Below are 18,996 nucleotides of genomic sequence, written 5' to 3' on the forward strand. Positions count from 1 at the left end.
TATATATAAATTAACATTTGACCTTGCTTTTATATATAATTGTGAATACAGACTTTTGTTGGTGTACAGTCCTTAACAAATATGTCAATGAAAGATTATTTGTGAGAAAAAAGTCGAAAAAGTCCAGGAATCTATATCGAAGGGGGGGGGGGAGGTCCTGTCCTCAAGCAGAAGTTTGCAAACGTTGAATATTCAGTCAATTGTGGCATTACAAGATGACATCAAAAGAAGTCGTCATGATGTTTGTATGCAACCTGATTGCAATTCCATCACATCTGACTATGTTTACCGGTAACATTCACATAAAAGACACCCTGTCACACACAATAGCTGTCTTGCCAACCCTAGGGGCCTTCAAAGCAGGGATCCAAATGCCCGAGTCAAGACGACCTTGGTTTTTATTGTTCACTTTAAGTGTACAGTCCTTAGTCACGGTATGTACAGAAGTTCCACAATATTCAGTGTACAGTCCTTAGTCACTGTATGTACAGAAGTTCCACAATATTCAGTCAACAGAGGAATGAGCTTAAGAAGATTTTTTTATTCAGTCATTTATGTGTACCAGTAACATTCACATAAAAGAGGCACGGAAGTCCAAGGGTTACTTCACTGCGACAGGTTCGAGAAAATTCGACTTCAGCATCTGAGGCACTTATATTTCCAAAGATTTCATTCTTTTGTTCCGAGTGATGAATCTAATGCATGGTAAAAATCTGGGTGCATTTATTGTCTATGGTTGATTTGCACGCTGGGAATGGAAAAGGGAGGATGGAATTGGACAGTTATGTGTTACCTTCTGAATTTAAAAGATAACATTCAATATTCTTATGAAAGCTTTGATGTTTCGAAATAAAGTTTTACCTACTGTCTTCATTTTTGAAAATCATTACACAAAATATTCAGATACATTTATTTGTATTTCACTGCTTGTTGTATTTCTCTTGGTGTCAATATAAAATGATGTGAAATCATGTATCAAAGAACACTAAGTTGATAAGATGCACAGTAGCAACAACCATTCACTGTACATGACTGTAACCACGGATTGAATTGGGTGAGGGACAGACGGACACCTTACTATCGCATAAGCTCATCTGGTCTCCAACCAGTAGAGCTAAAAATAAAGAAACAAAACATTTAAACTCTTTAAACTCAAAACCCTTTTTTCAAAGAGGTGATGGGATGGCAACAAAAAAATGAAGCAGCCAATCAGAGCATCATAATGAAAATTTCTATATCGAAAGATAAATATACTCAGAAACACATAGGGGGTCAGCCCCCTCCTTCCCCCACTGCATTCTACCAGCCTTTTCTAATTTTAAAAGTTTTAATTTCCCTCTTTAGTAGTTGTGTAGCTAAAATGAGATGGAAAACACAAATGGTCCTTACATATCCTGTCTATATTAATACAGACATCAGAAAGATTATACCCTATATCTCTAATTCACCATCTGTTTTAAGTGAGAGGAAAAAAACTAAACAGTGACTTCCTACAACACTGTCTTCCTTAACCATGAAAGGAAAACCAAACAATACGCAATCATTGATATCTTTTTATTAAAATTCACCACATGGCTAGGTGAAGCAATATTACTTTTACATTCAATTATTTAAATTTGTGTTCAATATACCAAAGTATATTTACTAAAATTCAATGCACACAAATGGACATTATTTGACAGTCAATAAATTAATATTCAGAATATACACAACTTGGTTTAAAAGTAAACACTATATATGATATTCATCAAAGGGAGAGTAATAATAAATTAGTACAAAAATAATCGTTTACAAACCCTGGTAATGATTCAAATATCATAATGAATTGAATTTCAATACAAATTCATACACAATTCTAATACTTAAGTCATTATGAATGACAGATATGGATTTCATATAATGCAATTTTATGCAAATTTGATCCAAATTGCACCTAATGATTTCATATGATTTGTTAAATAGGTATGTTTTTAAATACAGTCACTGTTGATTCTAATTGTTCATTCTTGTCACGTGTCCATGTTGGCCAGAATTCTGGAGACCTCTGACCTTTGACTTGAGGTCATGTGTTGTGTTAAGTGGACAATGGAATCCATGGCAACCTCTGGATTGTTTTGTATCAAGCTGTCAACAGAAAACAAAGTGTATTATTTTTGTTAAAAAAATTAATAGCATAAGTTTATCAATTAAAGAGACTATATATATCTTTTGTCAACAAACACAATCAAAAAAGGAAAAAGCTATTTTTAGTATATACACAGTCAAGGTCACAAGGTCATTGACCTTGGTTTTGTTTGAAAGAACTTAATTAGTATGTGTACTAAATATGAAATCTCCTGGTTCAAAAGCTATGGGAAAAAGTGGAAAAATATTTTTAGCATATAGGTCACAGCCAAGATTACAAGGTCATTGACCTTGGTGTTGTTTGAAAGAACTTAATTATTGGAGTATGCATACTAAATATGAAGTCCCTATCTCCTATGGTTCAAAAGTTATGACAAAAAGAGGAATGTAAAGCATACAAGTCACAGTCAAGGTCACAAGGTCATTGACCTTGATGTCATTTGAAAGGGCTTTATTAGTGGAGTATGCATACCAAATATGAAGTCCCTATCTCTTATGGTTCAAAAGTTATGACAAAACGTTGAAAAAGCTATTTTTAGCATATAGGTCACAGTCAAGGTCACAAGGTCATTGACCTTGATGTCATTTGAAAGAACTTTATTAGTGGAGTATGCATACCAAATATGAAGTCTCTATCTCTTATGGTTCAAAAGTTTTGGCGAAGGTTAAAGTTGACAACAGACGGACAGACAAACAGACAGACAGGACAAAAACAATATACGCCCGTGATCTATCGATCCGGCCACATGATTTTTAGGTGAATTCTATATACTGTATATCCCAACTATCAGAATTTCTGGCCTGTAAAACAGAAACATCTCATGTTGTCTAATACCTACCTCCTGACTTGTTGTAGGACGTGCTCCCTCTGTAGACATCTGATACCTACCTCCTGACTTGTTGTAGGACGTGCTCCCTCTGTAGACATCTGATGTTGTCTGATACCTACCTCCTGAATTGTTGTAAGACGTGGTCCCTCTGTAGACATCTGATTTTGTCTGATACCTACCTCCTGACTTGCTGTAGGACATGGTCCCTCTGTAGACATCTGATACCTACCTCCTGACTTGTTGTAGGATATGCTCCCTCTGTAGACATCTGATACCTCCCTCCTGACTTGTTGTAGGACATACTCCCTCTGTAGATATCTGATGTTGTCTGATACCTACCTCCTGACTTGTTGTAGGACGTGCTCCCTCTGTAGACATCTGACATCTGATACCTACCTCCTGACTTGTTGTAGGACATGCTCCCTCTGTAGACATCTGATGTTGTCTGATACCTACCTCCTGACTTGTTGTAGGACATGCTCCCTCTGTAGACATCTGATGTTGTCTGATACCTACCTCCTGACTTGTTGTAGGACGTGCTCCCTCTGTAGACATCTGATACCTACCTCCTGACTTGTTGTAGGACATGCTCCCTCTGTAGATATCTGATGTTGTCTTATACCTACTTCTTGACTTGTTGTAGGACTTGCTCCCTCTGTAGACATCTGATGTTGTCTGATACCTACCTCCTGACTTGTTGTAGGACGTGCTCCCTCTGTAGACATCTGATGTTGTCTGATACCTACCTCCTGACTTGTCGTAGGACATGCTCCCTTTGTAGACATTTGATACCTTCCTCCTGACTTGTTGTAGGACATGCTCCCTCTGTAGACATCTGATGTTGTCTGATACCTACCTCCTGACTTGTTGTAGGACGTGCTCCCTCTGTAGACATCTGATACCTACCTCCTGACTTGTTGTAGGACATGCTCCCTCTGTAGACATCTGATTTGGTCTGATACCTTCCTCCTGACTTGTTGTAGGACGTGCTCCCTCTGTAGACATCTGATGTTGTCTGATACCTACCTCCTGACTTGTTGTAGGACGTGCTCCCTCTGTAGACATCTGATACCTACCTCCTGACTTGTTGTAGGACGTGCTCCCTCTGTAGACATCTGATACCTACCTCCTGACTTGTTGTAGGACGTGCTCCCTCTGTAGACATCTGATGTTGTCTGATACCTACCTCCTGACTTGTTGTAGGACGTGCTCCCTCTGTAGACATCTGATACCTACCTCCTGACTTGTTGTAGGATATGCTCCCTCTGTAGATATCTGATGTTGTCTTATACCTACTTCCTGACTTGTTGAAGGACTTGCTCCCTCTGTAGACATCTGATGTTGTCTGATACCTACCTCCTGACTTGTTGTAGGACGTGCTCCCTCTGTAGACATCTGATGTTGTCTGATACCTACCTCCTGACTTGTTGTAGGACATGCTCCCTTTGTAGACATCTGATACCTACCTCCTGACTTGTTGTAGGACGTGCTCCCTCTGTAGACATCTGATGTTGTCTGATACCTACCTCCTGACTTGTTGTAGGACGTGCTCCCTCTGTAGACATCTGATACCTACCTCCTGACTTGTTGTAGAACGTGCTCCCTCTGTAGACATCTGATACCTACCTCCTGACTTGTTGTAGGACATGCTCCCTCTGTAGACATTTGATACCTTCCTCCTGACTTGTTGTAGGACGTGCTCCCTCTGTAGACATCTGATGTTGTCTGATACCTACCTCCTGACTTGTTGTAGGACGTGCTCCCTCTGTAGACATCTGATACCTACCTCCTGACTTGTTGTAGGACGTGCTCCCTCTGTAGACATCTGATACCTACCTCCTGACTTGTAGTAGGACGTGCTCCCTCTGTAGACATCTGATACCTACCTCCTGACTTGTTGTAGGACGTGCTCCCTCTGTAGACATCTGATACCTACCTCCTGACTTGTTGTAGGACGTGCTCCCTCTGTAGACATCTGATACCTACCTCCTGACTTGTTGTAGGACGTGCTCCCTCTGTAGACATCTGATGTTGTCTGATACCTACCTCCTGACTTGTTGTAGGACGTGCTCCCTCTGTAGACATCTGATGTTGTCTGATACCTACCTCCTGACTTGCTGTAGGACGTGCTCCCTCTGTAGACATCTGATACCTACCTCCTGACTTGTTGTAGGACGTGCTCCCTCTGTAGACATCTGATGTTGTCTGATACAGCGTTGTCTATACTGTCTTCTCTGATCTGTTCTGTCAACCACTCTACCATAGCTTTGTCATCCTCCCACAGGTATGCCTACAATGTCAGGAGACTATCCCAATCATAAAGCAATGACAATTATTTTAAACTTTTTTCACAAAATGTCATCAAAACATTTACTGTCAAGGAAATTTGATTTTTTCTTCACCTAAATTTTCTCAATGTACTTGTCCTTACATATCTGATTCACTTAAAATTACACACCTTTCAAAACTCAAAGTTAACTAGTGGGTATTGTTTTTTAACAAAAAACACATGTCTCCCCTTCTTTACCAACATTTACAAACGCAGCTTTACTATCAAGGGCAAAAATAATAATGCAGTGCATCTTTCAAGTCTTAAAATTGATCTAAAGTTATGGTCTGATCTTGTTGTTTTTTTCCTTAATTCAACCTTGAATGAAAAAAGTTGTCAAGGTCAAATAATTTGATGTAGTGTATTTCGGCTTAATGTTGTCTTTACTTGTTCCAAGTTTAAAATCCTTATGTTAAGAAAGGTCTCAAGTTATGACTAAGGATACATTTCATATCAATGTTTGACCTTGACCCAATACTAATTAGATCAAGGTAAAAATATTTCGATCACATAGACTCTCCATCTATGTGTCCTCTGCATATTCGAAGTTTGAGTCTAAATGTCAAAGGGTTCTCTAGTTATGGTCAAAATTTGTTTTTTTCTATATTTGACCTTGAAGAAAGAAAGGGGTCAAGGTCAAAGTCCTGGTGCACTAGATCTTTTATCTAATATTTCTATGTTACTGAAGTTTGAAGTCCTAATATCAAAGGGTACTAAAGCTATGACATAATCTCTATTTTTATGTTAAAGTCTGACATTGACCCAATAATATTGGACCAAGGTCAAATATTTTGATCACAAACACCTTTCTCAATGTGTCCTCTGCATATTACCATTTTGGAGTCTAATTGTCAAAGGTATCTCAATTATGGTCAAATCAAGTTTTTTCTCCATTTGACCTTGAAGAAAAAAAGGGGTCAAGGTCTAAGTTCTGGTAAACTGCATCTTGTACTTAATGTCTTCTTTCTATGTTTTAAGTTTGAAGTCCTAATATCATAGGGTATTCAAGCTATGGTCTAAACTCTATTTTGATGTGAAAGTTTGACCTTGACCTTATAAACATTGAATGAAGGTCAAAAATTTTGATCATATACACCCTTCTCTTATGTGTCCCCTGCATATTCCAAGTTTGAAGTCTAAATGTCAAAGGTATCTAAAGTTATGTTCAAATCAGGTTTTTTTACTCAATTTGACCTTGAAGAAAGGAAGGGGTCAAGGTCAAAGTTTTGGTGCATTACATCTTGTACTTAAGTCTTCTTTCTATGTTACAAGTTTGAAGTCCTAATATCAAAGGGTATTCAAGCTATTTCCAAAACTCTATTTTAATGTAAAAGTTTGACCTTGACCTTATAAACAGTTCAAGGTCAAAAATTTTGGTGGCGTGCACTCCACCTTAAGGTCATCTATTTATGTTCCAAGTATGAAGTCTTCAGGTCAAAGGGTATTCGAGTTACGGCCTGGACAAAATTTGGATGAAGAAGAATAAAAATAAGAATAAGAACTAGAGCAAAGCTCGTTGCAAAGCAACGAGTAGGTCTTCCGTCATGTTTGACCGGAAGTGGCTTTCATTTTTAACAGAAATGAGAAATAACGTCCAAAAATGGTTTGATTCCTCTAATTCCATGTTAATTATTGCAAAAGTAAGCCATTTTCTGTTACTTCCGGTTTGACCGGAAGTGACGACGACGGACGGAAAATTAATTATATTGCTCTTAGAGACATATGTTACCAGAAAACTTGTCAAGAACGGCAAAAATACGCGTGTTCAGACTACTTCCGGTTTGACGGAAGTGCTCCCTCTGTATTTTGACGACTTCTAGATAAAGCTTGACATTTTGAACAATTTTGCTTCTTTGACGTACCACAAATTTTCAATACCTACCTCCTGTACCCTGATTTAAAGGGCCAGCCCTTTTTTCGAGATGTCATTTGAAAGATCTTAAAATTCTACACCTTTTTTGTTCTACATGCTTTAACAAAATATTTCTAGGTAAAAAGTTATTGTTGAAAAAGTGCTTAAAATTTTGAAATTCTTGATAGGACTATTTTCGGGCCAAAGCGAGCGTCGGCGCTTCGTACTTCCGGTAGTTGTGATATACTTAGTGCACTTCTCCAAAGGTTGCTCTAGCATCACTGAAAATTTCAAGCTTCTGTGTAAAGTGCTTTTTGAGAAAACTGCCGGACAAAGTGACCCTCTAAAAATCACTAAATTGCAGGAAACTCCGAACCGGAAGTGACGTCATCGAAATAAAAAAATATGTGTCTAGATTTTTTGATGTTCTATCAGTCCTGAAAGTTTCATGAAAATCGATCGAGCCGTTTTCGAGAAATCGCGCGTACAAAATCGGTAAGAAAAAAAACAATAATAATAAAAATAGTGGAAAAGAAACCTGAAAAACAATAAGGTCTTCCGCTGAAGACGGAAGACCTTCCTGAGCAAAGCTCGTTGCAAAGCAACGAGTAGGTCTTCCGTCCTGTTTGACCGGAAGTAGCTTTCATTTAATAAATATGTGAAATAACGCCCAAAAATGGTTTGAATCCTCTAAATCCATATTAATAAATGCAAAATAAGCCATTTTCTGCTACTTCCGGTTTGACCGGAAGTGATGACGACGGACGGAAAATTAATTTTAATGCTTCCAGAGACATATGTTACCAAAAAAACTGTCAAGAACGGCAAAAATACGCGTTTTCCGATTACTTCCGGTTTGGCCGGAAGTGACGACGCCGGGCGTATTTTGATGACTACAATTGATTCAGCTTGACATTTTGAACAACTTTGCTTTTCACGTATCACAAATTCTCAATATTTTTTTTAGATATAAAGGAAAAACTTTCGGCCCTTCCAGGCCCCTAATTTAAGGGGCCAGCCCTTATTTCTAGATGTCATTTGAAAGATCTTGAAATTCTACACCTTTTTTGTTCTACATGCTTTAACAAAATATTTCTACGTAAAAAGTTATCATAGAAAAGGTGCTAAAAGTTTTGAAATTCTAGATAGGACTATTTCGGGCCATAGCGAGCGTCGGCGCCTCGTACTTCCGGTAGTTGTGATATAAGTGCAATCCAAAGGTTGCTCTAGCATCACTGAAAATTTCATGCTTCTGTGTTGAGTACTTTTTAAGAAAACTTCCGGACAAAGTAACCCTCTAAAAATCACTAAATCGCAGAAATCTCCGAACCGGAAGTGACGTCATTAAAATAAAAAAATATTTGTCTAGATTTTTTGATGTTCTATCAGACCTGAAAGTTTCATGAAAATCGATCGAGCCTTTCTCGAGAAATCGCGCGCACAAAATCGGTAAGAAAAAAAAACAATAATAAAAATAGTGGAAAAGAAACCTAAGAAAAACAGTAAGGTCTTCCGCTGAAGACGGAAGACCTTAATAAGAATAAGAAAATCGACAAAAACAATATGTTTCCCCTTCGGAAGGGGAGACATAATTAATAACAAAATATGTCTCTTCTTCACTCAATCAGAAAATCACAACAATCAATAAATTGTTAAGATAAAGTCTATGAAAATCATTAAATACATGTACATTCTGTACCACTAATTTTACTTGCTAACTAACTTTAAATAGCACTGGTACAGTTCATCTACTTACATTGACAGTGCCCCTGTCCTCCACAAACCAGCGATGTAACATGGAGTTGAGCTCCCCCTCCCCGACGTTCTGTGTGAACTGCTTCATCTTCTTCTTAAGCTGCCTCTCCAACAACCGTCGCTTCAGGTGCCAGTAGAAGAACTCACGGCTCTTCTGCCATTTAAGTATGTCCTGTGTGTTGAAAATAAAAATGAAATTGTGCATCAAAGGTATACTGTAAATGTACTATATTTAGCCGTACGATATTTGGCACTTTATGCCTTTCAAATTACATTAGAGTACATACAATGTATATCAGTGAAATCACTACCTATTACAAAAGTTAAAGTTTGTTTTATACGTATGGCAAAGAATGAAAGAAATTCAGACTAGAGAAATTCAGAAGTCAATCTTAATCTTTAAAATGTGAAAATACCAAAGTTTTTTTTTTTTGTTGTTTTTTTTTTTTTGTAATTTCACATCATCACATATTGTGAAATATTCAAATGATATCTTTGAATGTATACTTTTAAAATAGGTCATTGAAAATTATTTTCAAATACTTGATCTGTACAGTGTTCAAAATATTTATTTTCATTTCTTTTATTGAATTACACTCACAGTAATAACCCCCATTTCCTCCATTCTCCCAGGAGTGTCATGGAGGTCAGCGAACTGTATCGCCACCTGGTGGTACATGGGGAGTAACTTTTCCTGGCGAGCTGCCAGCTGTTTCTGGAGCTCCTCCTTCTCGTCCGGATTCAGCTGTGGACTGGTCAGTTTCTCCACGATCTGGCGACACGTCTGATCCAGTCTCTGTATGGTCTTCTCCAGGTCCTTCCTCCTGAACTTGATTTCTACAGTTCCCTCTGGCTCAAGGACACCTCCCCTAGAATTAAATTATCACAATATTTATTCAGACCAAATGTACATTTGGGGACAAAGTTCTGGAAGACTTGAAATGAAAGAGATTTAAAATTTTCCTTCCTTTCTTGAGTAAAAATGTGCATGAAAGTATAAAAAAAAATGAGATTTTTAAAACTTGTCTGAACTCTTTTTTTTTTCTTGGTACCATTGAAAAATTTTGAACAGTCGCTCCTATTATAGAATGCATCAATTTATATTTTTTTCAATTCCTCTTTTAAAATCTCATACCTGCTGAGTTCATCAGCATACATTTCCATGTGGGTGGGGTTAATGTTGGGTCAACCACTACCCAGGCTCCACCCCTCAGTTCAGCATACGGGGGGATGTAATTCATGATGGGTTGATTATATTCTGTAAGGGCATCCACAATGTAGGATCCAAACTTCAGAACCTGGTCATGCATATCTGAAAATTTGAACAAGGTATTTATAATCGAAAGATTGCAATAGATGTTCAATAAATGTTTCAGTATTTACCATTAAAACTAGAACTGTCCAATTGGGACAAAATACCCCCCGCTGGGTTTTTCAGAAGTAAGTTTTTGCATAATAAAGATATGTATCAAACACAAATTATAAAATTATTCTTCCAGTGACCTTGAACTTCCCAAATGACCTTGGGTCAAGGTCATGACACACCCTTGGGTCATAGGCAATCTTTGAGTAAAATAAGAACCTACCAAGTTTATCAATAAGAAAGATATGGACCAGACATAAATTATGAAATTTTTCTTCCAGTGACCTTGAACTTCCCCACATGACCTTGGGTCAAGGTCATGACACACCCTTGGGTCATGGGCAATCTTTGTATGAAATGAGAACCTACCAAGTTTATCCATAAAAGATATGTGTCAAACATGAATTTTGAAATTTTTCTCTCAGTGACATTGAACTTCCCCAAATGACCTTGGGTCAAGGTCATGACACACCCTTGGGTCATGGGCAATCTTTGTGTGCAATGAAAACCTACCAAGTTTATCCATAAGAAAGATATGGACCGGACACGAATTATGAAATTTTTCTTCCAGTGACCTTGAACTTCCCCAAATGACCTTGGGTCAAGGTCATGACACACCCTTGGGTCATGGGCAATCTTTGTATGAAATGAGAACCTACCAAGTTTATCCATAAAAGATATGTGTCAAACATGAATTTTGAAATTTTTCTCTCAGTGACATTGAACTTCCCCAAATGACCTTGGGTCAAGGTCATGACACACCCATAGGTCATGGGCAATCTTTGTGTGAAATGAGAACCTACCAACTTTATCCATAAGAAAGATATGGACCGGATACGAATATAAAAATTTTCTTCCAAAGACTTTGAACTTCCCCAAATGACCTTGGGTCAAGGTCATGACACACCTTTAGGCCATGGGCAATCTTAGTGTGGAGTAGTAGATTCTAATGTCCCCTGTAAGAAAGATATGGACCAGACACATTTCCACAGACAGACAGACGGACAGCTGGACGGACAAGGTGATTCCTATATACCCCCCCAAACTTCGTTTGCGGGGGGTATAACAATCAAGTTATAAAATGTCATATTTACTGTATTATATGATATATATTTCCAAGAAAATACAGATACAATATCTGTTAAAAATGCTGCAGCATATGTTTACACTTGAATTTTAAACACGTTTTACATAAAATTTTGAGTCAGCTACTGTACAGAAAAAAACTCAAGATTTTGCATTAAAATCATTCCACGAGAATAATTTGAACAAAATACCAGAACTGCCCATGAAAACTCTCATGATCCCATGATTTTCTGACTTTATTAATATCCAGTACCTTTCATTCCCCCTGAGAATCCTCTCCAGTTAGCGAACACCATCAGAGGGAGGTCCTCTCTGTTGAAGTCCTTAATGGCCTGAGCTGTCTTATAGGCCGAGTCAGGAAACCATACCTGACCAGCTTGTTGTATCACCTATAGACATCAAGTGCAATTTCATTTTAGCAAAACTTACTCTTTTGAAGTCCCATACTTTTAAACAAGAATCCTCAGTTAAAATTCATATCATCTCTAAAAAATTTCGAATTCAATAACAATAATTTGGAGCAAAACATTTTTTCAATAAAAATCAATTTATTTAGACATAGTTTGACATAATTCTCTAATAGTACACTAGATGTACAAAGGAAAATAAGGATGGTACCTTGGGAGTCCAGATTGGCTGGGTCAGCTGGTATAGTCATTTCTACTGTCCTGGTCTCTACACAAATCACCCCCACAGGGATCCCTCCCAACCTGTAAAACACATAAAAATAACATGGCTCATAATTTCCTCTTCTCTTGATATTGATCTTAATACATATTGAATTTATAAATCAGCTACAGTAAATGCATTAAGGGAGACAAACCTTGCTCGACCTGTGACCACTGTTTGTGCCCAAGGCTGTAGGATTTCATGGAAAGACTTGTGATCAAAGAAACCTTTCTGCCAGGAATTCTTATCATCTACAATTAACACAGCAGTGATAAACATTATTGATGATTCAGGAATGAAATGTTTTAACAGAGATTCAGAGTCTGTACATGGATTATAAATGCACTATGTTTACCTGGATTTTGTCGGCCATTCAGCATCCACCTGGGATCGTAGGGGGCCTTTGTGGGGATAAAGTCCACCAGTCTGTCTATAGGGTCCCCTGTATCTAGTACTGGTAATGGGGAACCTTTGCACTGAAACAACAATCCAGATAAATTAGACTCAGTGATTAGCCCTTACACTAAATCAGCATTCCATAATTCAGATAAAATAGCGTATTAAAACAAAATAGAAATCCTGTGATTTTTTTTCTTATCATAAAGAAAGTGTTTATTGTTGATTATCTTTCACTCCATTCTCAAAACACCGTTATAATACAGGACAGTACCTTAGGCATATATGACAGCCACTTGATGATTTTGTAGACGCCCTCAAAGTCATCGGCTGTTACGTCGTGTGTGACTCCGTTCGTGTACATGATCTGGATTCCTCCCAGCTGATTGTTACTGGTGTACACCTCCTTACCAAGGACCTTTGTTTTAATTAACAATGACATTAATGAAAACTTTTTTTATTCCCTTCAAAAGTTACTTTCTCATATCTTATAATAGTACATGTAACAACTTCAAGACTGATAAATTGTAAGTGCAAGGATGACAAAATATTATATATTTTGGCTATTCCTTTTTATTGATAATCTCATTTATCTCTGCATTAACTGTAGTTCAGAACTTTATATACTGAGCAAACTACAAAGTGTCTTTCATCCTTAAGGAAACTACCATACCTTGTTGAGTGCACCTGCACCGGTGAGGATGATGTGGGAGTTCTCCACCTGTATAGTTCTCTGTCCCAGTCTGACCAGGTAGGCACCAATACCTATAGCTCGACAGGTAACCTAAATATAGAACAATCTGTAAGCTATAAAACCAGATAGGCACCTATACCTATAGCTCGACAGGTTACCTAAATATAGAACAATCTGTAAGCTATAAAACCAGATAGGCACCTATACCTATAGCTCGACAGGTAACCTAAATATAGAACAATCTGTAAGCTACACACAAACCAGATAGGCACCTATACCTATAGCTCGACAGGTAACCTAAATATAGAACAATCTGTAAGCTATAAAACCAGATAGGCACCAATACCTATAGCTCGACAGGTAACCTAAATATAGAACAATCTGTAAGCTATAAAACCAGATAGGCACCTATACCTATAGCTCGACAGGTAACCTAAATATAGAACAATCTGTAAGCTACACACAAACCAGATAGGCACCTATACCTATAGCTCGACAGGTTACCTAAATATAGAACAATCTGTAAGCTATAAACCAGATAGGCACCTATACCTATAGCTCGACAGGTAACCTAAATATAGAACAATCTGTAAGCTATAAAACCAGATAGGCAACTATAACTATAGCTCGAAAGGTGACCTAAATATAGAACAATCTGTAAGCTATAAAACCAGATAGGCACCTATACCTATAGCTCGACAGGTAACCTAAATATAGAACAATCTGTAAGCTATAAAACCAGATAGGCACCTATACCTATAGCTCGACAGGTAACCTAAATATAGAAAAATCTGTAAGCTATAAAACCAGATAGGCACCAATACCTATAGCTCGACAGGTAACCTAAATATAGAACAATCTGTAAGCTACAACAATCCAGATAGGCACCTTTACCTATATCTCGACAGGTTACCTAAATATAGAACAATCTGTAAGATACAAACCAGATAGGCACCTATACCTATAGCTCGACAGGTTACCTAAATATAGAACAATCTGTAAGCTACTCATTAATCAGATAGGCATGTATACCTATAGCTCGACAGGTTACCTAAATATACAACATTCATATATAGTCCTAAACTCAGAGCTAATCTGTAGGGCCTTCCAATATGGATCCCCTTTTGCATTTCCTAAATTCTTTTTTCAGCCTTTAAATTAGTTTCATTCCATTAGTAACAATAAAGCAGTAAAGGTTTTAAAATTAAACACTCAAGAATTTTTCACTCATATGGAGACGTCACCGTGTGCTGGTGAAGGGCTTCAAATTTTGACCTTTACTCGGCACTCAGGGCCATTGAGCAATGAGGGATCTTTATCGTGCCAATGCCTAATCCTGACAAGAGGCCTCGGTTTTTAAGGTCTCACTAAGAGAACTGTTACAGCCATTTATGACTGCTTTTTGGTCCAAATGATGTTTTATGAATAAAATATTATTTTTAAATCAAGCATGTACTTACCAAATTGATTGTAATGATATCGTTGTAAGCTATAGATGACTCCCCGGCAATCATTCCTGACCCTCTTAGATTCTCTACCCCCAGTCCTTCCTCTCTCCCTGTAAATATAACAAACATTGATTTTATAGAACAGATGAAAACAAAACATTGTTCTGACAATCATCAACCTTAGACTCAAGTTTAAGATGTTATGGTCAAATGAAGGCCTTACCTATGACGTCAATAATTTTATATCTGGGTTCTCCCTCATCTTCTATTAGTTCAGCATGGACGGAATTCATGGCACTAACTTTCTTAAAATCTACAGGGGTCAGGTAAAGGTATTTAAATCCCTAGAAACAAAACAAAATTGTCTCAATAGAATACAAATGTAAGCAAGAATTACTGTTTTATGGGCTTCAAACAAAGTACACCTCAACTCTGTGTACTCGTTCAATGCTAATTCTGTGATACCCTAGATCTGGAAATTTTTACGTCGATTTTATTTTGCGAATTTGGGTCAAAATAGTGTCGATTAATTTTTACGTTTCAAAATTTTGCAAATTACCACTCTTTGTTTACATTTTCTTATTGCTAATTTATTTTTAAGAAAAATATATTTGCGAATGCAATGAACTCGGAAATTTGCTAAAAATTTATCTACAGCAAAATTTTCCAGATTTATGGTATAGTGTAATATGCTGAATATAGCAATGTGCAGGTTACAAGCAATTTAAGTCTTTATGAACATCATTTCTTATATTTTTTATGTTGACTTCATATAATATTTTGAACTTCTGGGAATAAAAATCACTTCACTTTAAATATGAATTCCTTATAAGCATGTTCCCTGTCATCATGTTTTACCGTATGTGTTCTGGTTAGTCTATAAGCTGAGCCTTACCTTTTCTATATCTTTGGGGTCATTCCGGGCCACCTTTATAAGCTAAGCCTTACCTTTCCTATATCTTTAGGGTCATTCCAGGTCACCTTTATAAGCTAAGCCTTACCTTTTCTATATCTTTAGGGTCATTCCAGGCCACCTTTATAAGCTAAGCCTTACCTTTTCTATATCTCTTGGGTCATTCCAGGCCACCTTTATAAGCTAAACCTAACCTTTTCTATATCTTTAGGGTCATTCCAGGCCACCTTAAACAGGTGTTTGATCTCCTCAGCCAGACCTATCCTGGCTCCACTGTTAGCTGAGATGAAGATTCGGGGAAGTCCCTCTCTCCGCGCTTTCTCTGAGGCTTTCTGAAAAGTGATTTTCAATGGCTAAAAATATGGATCTGGCTAAGAAGTCTTAGATTTTTCACCCCAAAATGAAATTTTAAAGTAATCATTACATAGCTTCAACAGTCAACAGAGAATGCTCACTCCTCCAAGGCACCTGATTCCACCTCTGGAATTTTCAGATTCCTTTTTTTATACCCTCTTCACAGATTTGTATTATTTATATTAGACTTTTTTTCGATCGATCAATTTTTTGTTATATTTATCATTTTCTAACATTTATAAGCTTTATCATACTGGATGATACTGTAAATGTACATGAATTAGCATATTCAAAATTTAGTGCAATCACTGGGTAAAGCTTAATCATTATCTGGCACTACAGAGGTCCGGGTTGTGTATTGTACTTATAAATGTTTTGTAGGCGGTATAATGAGTTAGCCCATCTTTGTCTGCACCAAAGCCACTTAAATATGAAGCCTACTTTTTAAAGTACACATACAGTACCTTAAACAGGAGATCCTCCACGGGTCCAAATGAACCAATCTTGTATGTGATGTCATTAGATATAACTATGATGTCACGACCTTCAGGGCATTCTGGTGTCTTCAAGGTCATCTGCCAGGCTACCATTCCAATCTGAAAGGTAACACGTCCAACAGAGGATAAGATTCCGATCAAACCTGATATCCAATGAATTCATTTCCAGACATGAACAGAAAACAGATTGGTATCAATACTACAGTCTAACCTCGTTCTCTCCTGGCAGTCTGTTCTGTTTACACAGATTTATATGTATCAGTATTACAGTCTAACCTCGTTCTCGCCTGGCAGTCTGTTCTGTTTACACAGATTTATATGTATCAGTATTACAGTCTAACCTCGTTTTCGCCTGGCAGTCTGTTCTGTTTACACAGGTTGTTGTCTTTATCCAGGACCAGCTCTATACAACTGAAGGCATCAGCTGGAATCTTGTTCTCCTCTCTGTGATCCTTCCAAAACTTCTGTAAGGCCTGAAATACAGAAAAACAAAGTCAAAACAACAAAACTTCTGTACGGCCTGAAATACAGAACAAGAAAGTCAAAACAACAAAACTTCTGTAAAGCCTAAAATACAGAACAAGAAAGTCAAAACAACAAAACTTCTGTAAGGCCTGAAATACAGAACAAGAAAGTCAAAACAACAAAACTTCTGTAAGGCCTGAAATACAGAACAAGAAAGTCAAAACAACAAAACTTCTGTAAGGCCTGAAATACAGAACAAGAAAGTCAAAACAACAAAACTTCTGTAAGGCCTGAAATACAGAACAAGAAAGTCAAAACAACAAAACTTCTGTAAAGCCTAAAATACAGAACAAGAAAGTCAAAACAACAAAACAGCTCTCATCACAACTTTTTTTATATTTTATGCCTGAAATACAGAATAAAAAGGGATCACTTCTAAAGTATTCAGTAACTATTCATCTTCCTCTCTTCTCATTTTTTTTACCTTAAGAAATAATTGGATTACATAACATAGAAGCAGAAATTTTTGTAAGGGAAAAATTTTTGCTCTTTTTGTTCCAAGGGTAACCAACATATAATAATATCTGGATAAAAGTTTTGATAATTGATATCATCAAAAACAAAAGCAAAATTTAATTCTCAAAAGATTAACAGGAAGTGTTTAATTTCTTTATCAATTTCTGTGATACCTGAGTGAACATTCCTGGAAAGTCATAGACATAAGTTGTTCCGCTTGACTGGGCCTGGAATCTCTTCAGCTGTAGATGGTCCTTTGTGGGGTAGGGCGTGCTAATCAGTAGACCGTGAAGGGCTCCTTGTTTTGTTCCATAGGCTTCAAACATCACCTACAAAAGGTACTCAGGGTTGATACATGAGCTTAAAGAAGCCGACTGGGGGTTAACTGTGTGAAGTAGTAGCAGTAGACAAACTCTTTAATTTTATACCATACATAACTTGTATTGACTTCAGTATACTTGCCAAGTTTGGAGAAAATCTTCGTCAGACTATCTCAAAATACAGGTACATTTACTATGAGGTTATATGGGGGTAATGTCTGATATTAGGTCGTGATCTTAACAGGATGCAGGTTTGAAGTTTTTGTTTGACTTGGTTCAAATCAATTCTCAATACACAATTAAAATGCAGAAAATGTAGATGGCAGGCAAAAGAATACTAACTAAAGAACAATTGCCCTTAATTCCCTCCCATCTAACTAAATGCAGCATAGATCTACACATCACATCCCTTCTCCGATTAAAGTTTACTAAATTAATATCTAATTTTGGTTAAAACTAGAGGTACTGTGAGCAATGAGCTCACTAAATGATACCCCCCGCCTCCCATAATGTCGTTGTGTTGCTTTATATTGTTTTACAGTAATGTGTAAAGAGGAATAACTCGTCCTATGAAATGTTATCCAGAAGCTTCTATTACGAGGGTTGTCCCGTAAAATCGTGGACAAGTTGTCTAGTTTGAAAAATAATCATCACTGCGTTCTGAAATTTTCACCACTTTTTAGTAGATAAATTATGAATATATATAGCACATTTCAAATAGATATATGCATAAATAAACAAATTTTGATATTTTATGTTATGTACTGTATCGCCCTGCGGCGCACGGATTATAACGTCAAGTTGTCTAAAACAACGTCACGTTTCATGTTTGAAAAAAATAAAGTTGGATAAGCCCCACTTAAATTTAGAAATTTTACCGATTTACATACGTGAGTGTTTATATCCAGTTAAGGAACCACTCGTGCGATCTACTGAAGATTTATTAGCAAGTTACGGACAGTATTCTCACCATCATTCAACTAACAGAGAATCTCATATCGACGGTCGACAGTGACAGCGGCTTTTGCTATAACAATGGCAGTCTGTTCGTATGTTTTGTACTACCTGGGGACTCGATAAAGAGAACTTCGCTAAGAAAACTTCCATTTAATTTATATTTTAAAGATCTGGTGATATTTGTCATATTTTCTTTCCTCTGTATTTATTTAAAGTCTCTTAAGGTGTCATTACAACATCCTAATCTAACTTAACTGTTCTCCGGTGCGCCGTAACGTCATCAAACGTCGCCATTTTTCGTGTATTGTATTTATCACTTTCCCATTTCGAATGATCGGGAAAATGCCAAAAATTAACCAAATGCCTTGAAATTTTCAAAAAGAAGACAGAATTGTTTAAGGAATCTAATTAGGACAATTTTCATCCTA

General features: G+C 37.1%; 1 pseudogene; it reads right to left on the minus strand.

Moving 5' to 3' along the window:
* Positions 1-1,695: 1,695 nt before the first annotated feature.
* LOC134251104 (acetyl-CoA carboxylase-like) lies at positions 1,696-17,632 on the minus strand (annotated as a pseudogene).
* Between the last annotated feature and the right edge of the window lie 1,364 nt (positions 17,633-18,996).

This window comes from Saccostrea cucullata, unplaced genomic scaffold, assembly GCF_032062105.1.
Source record: "Saccostrea cucullata isolate Sc308-1 unplaced genomic scaffold, CSIRO_AGI_Scuc_v1 ctg7564, whole genome shotgun sequence".
Taxonomy (NCBI): domain Eukaryota; kingdom Metazoa; phylum Mollusca; class Bivalvia; order Ostreida; family Ostreidae; genus Saccostrea; species Saccostrea cuccullata.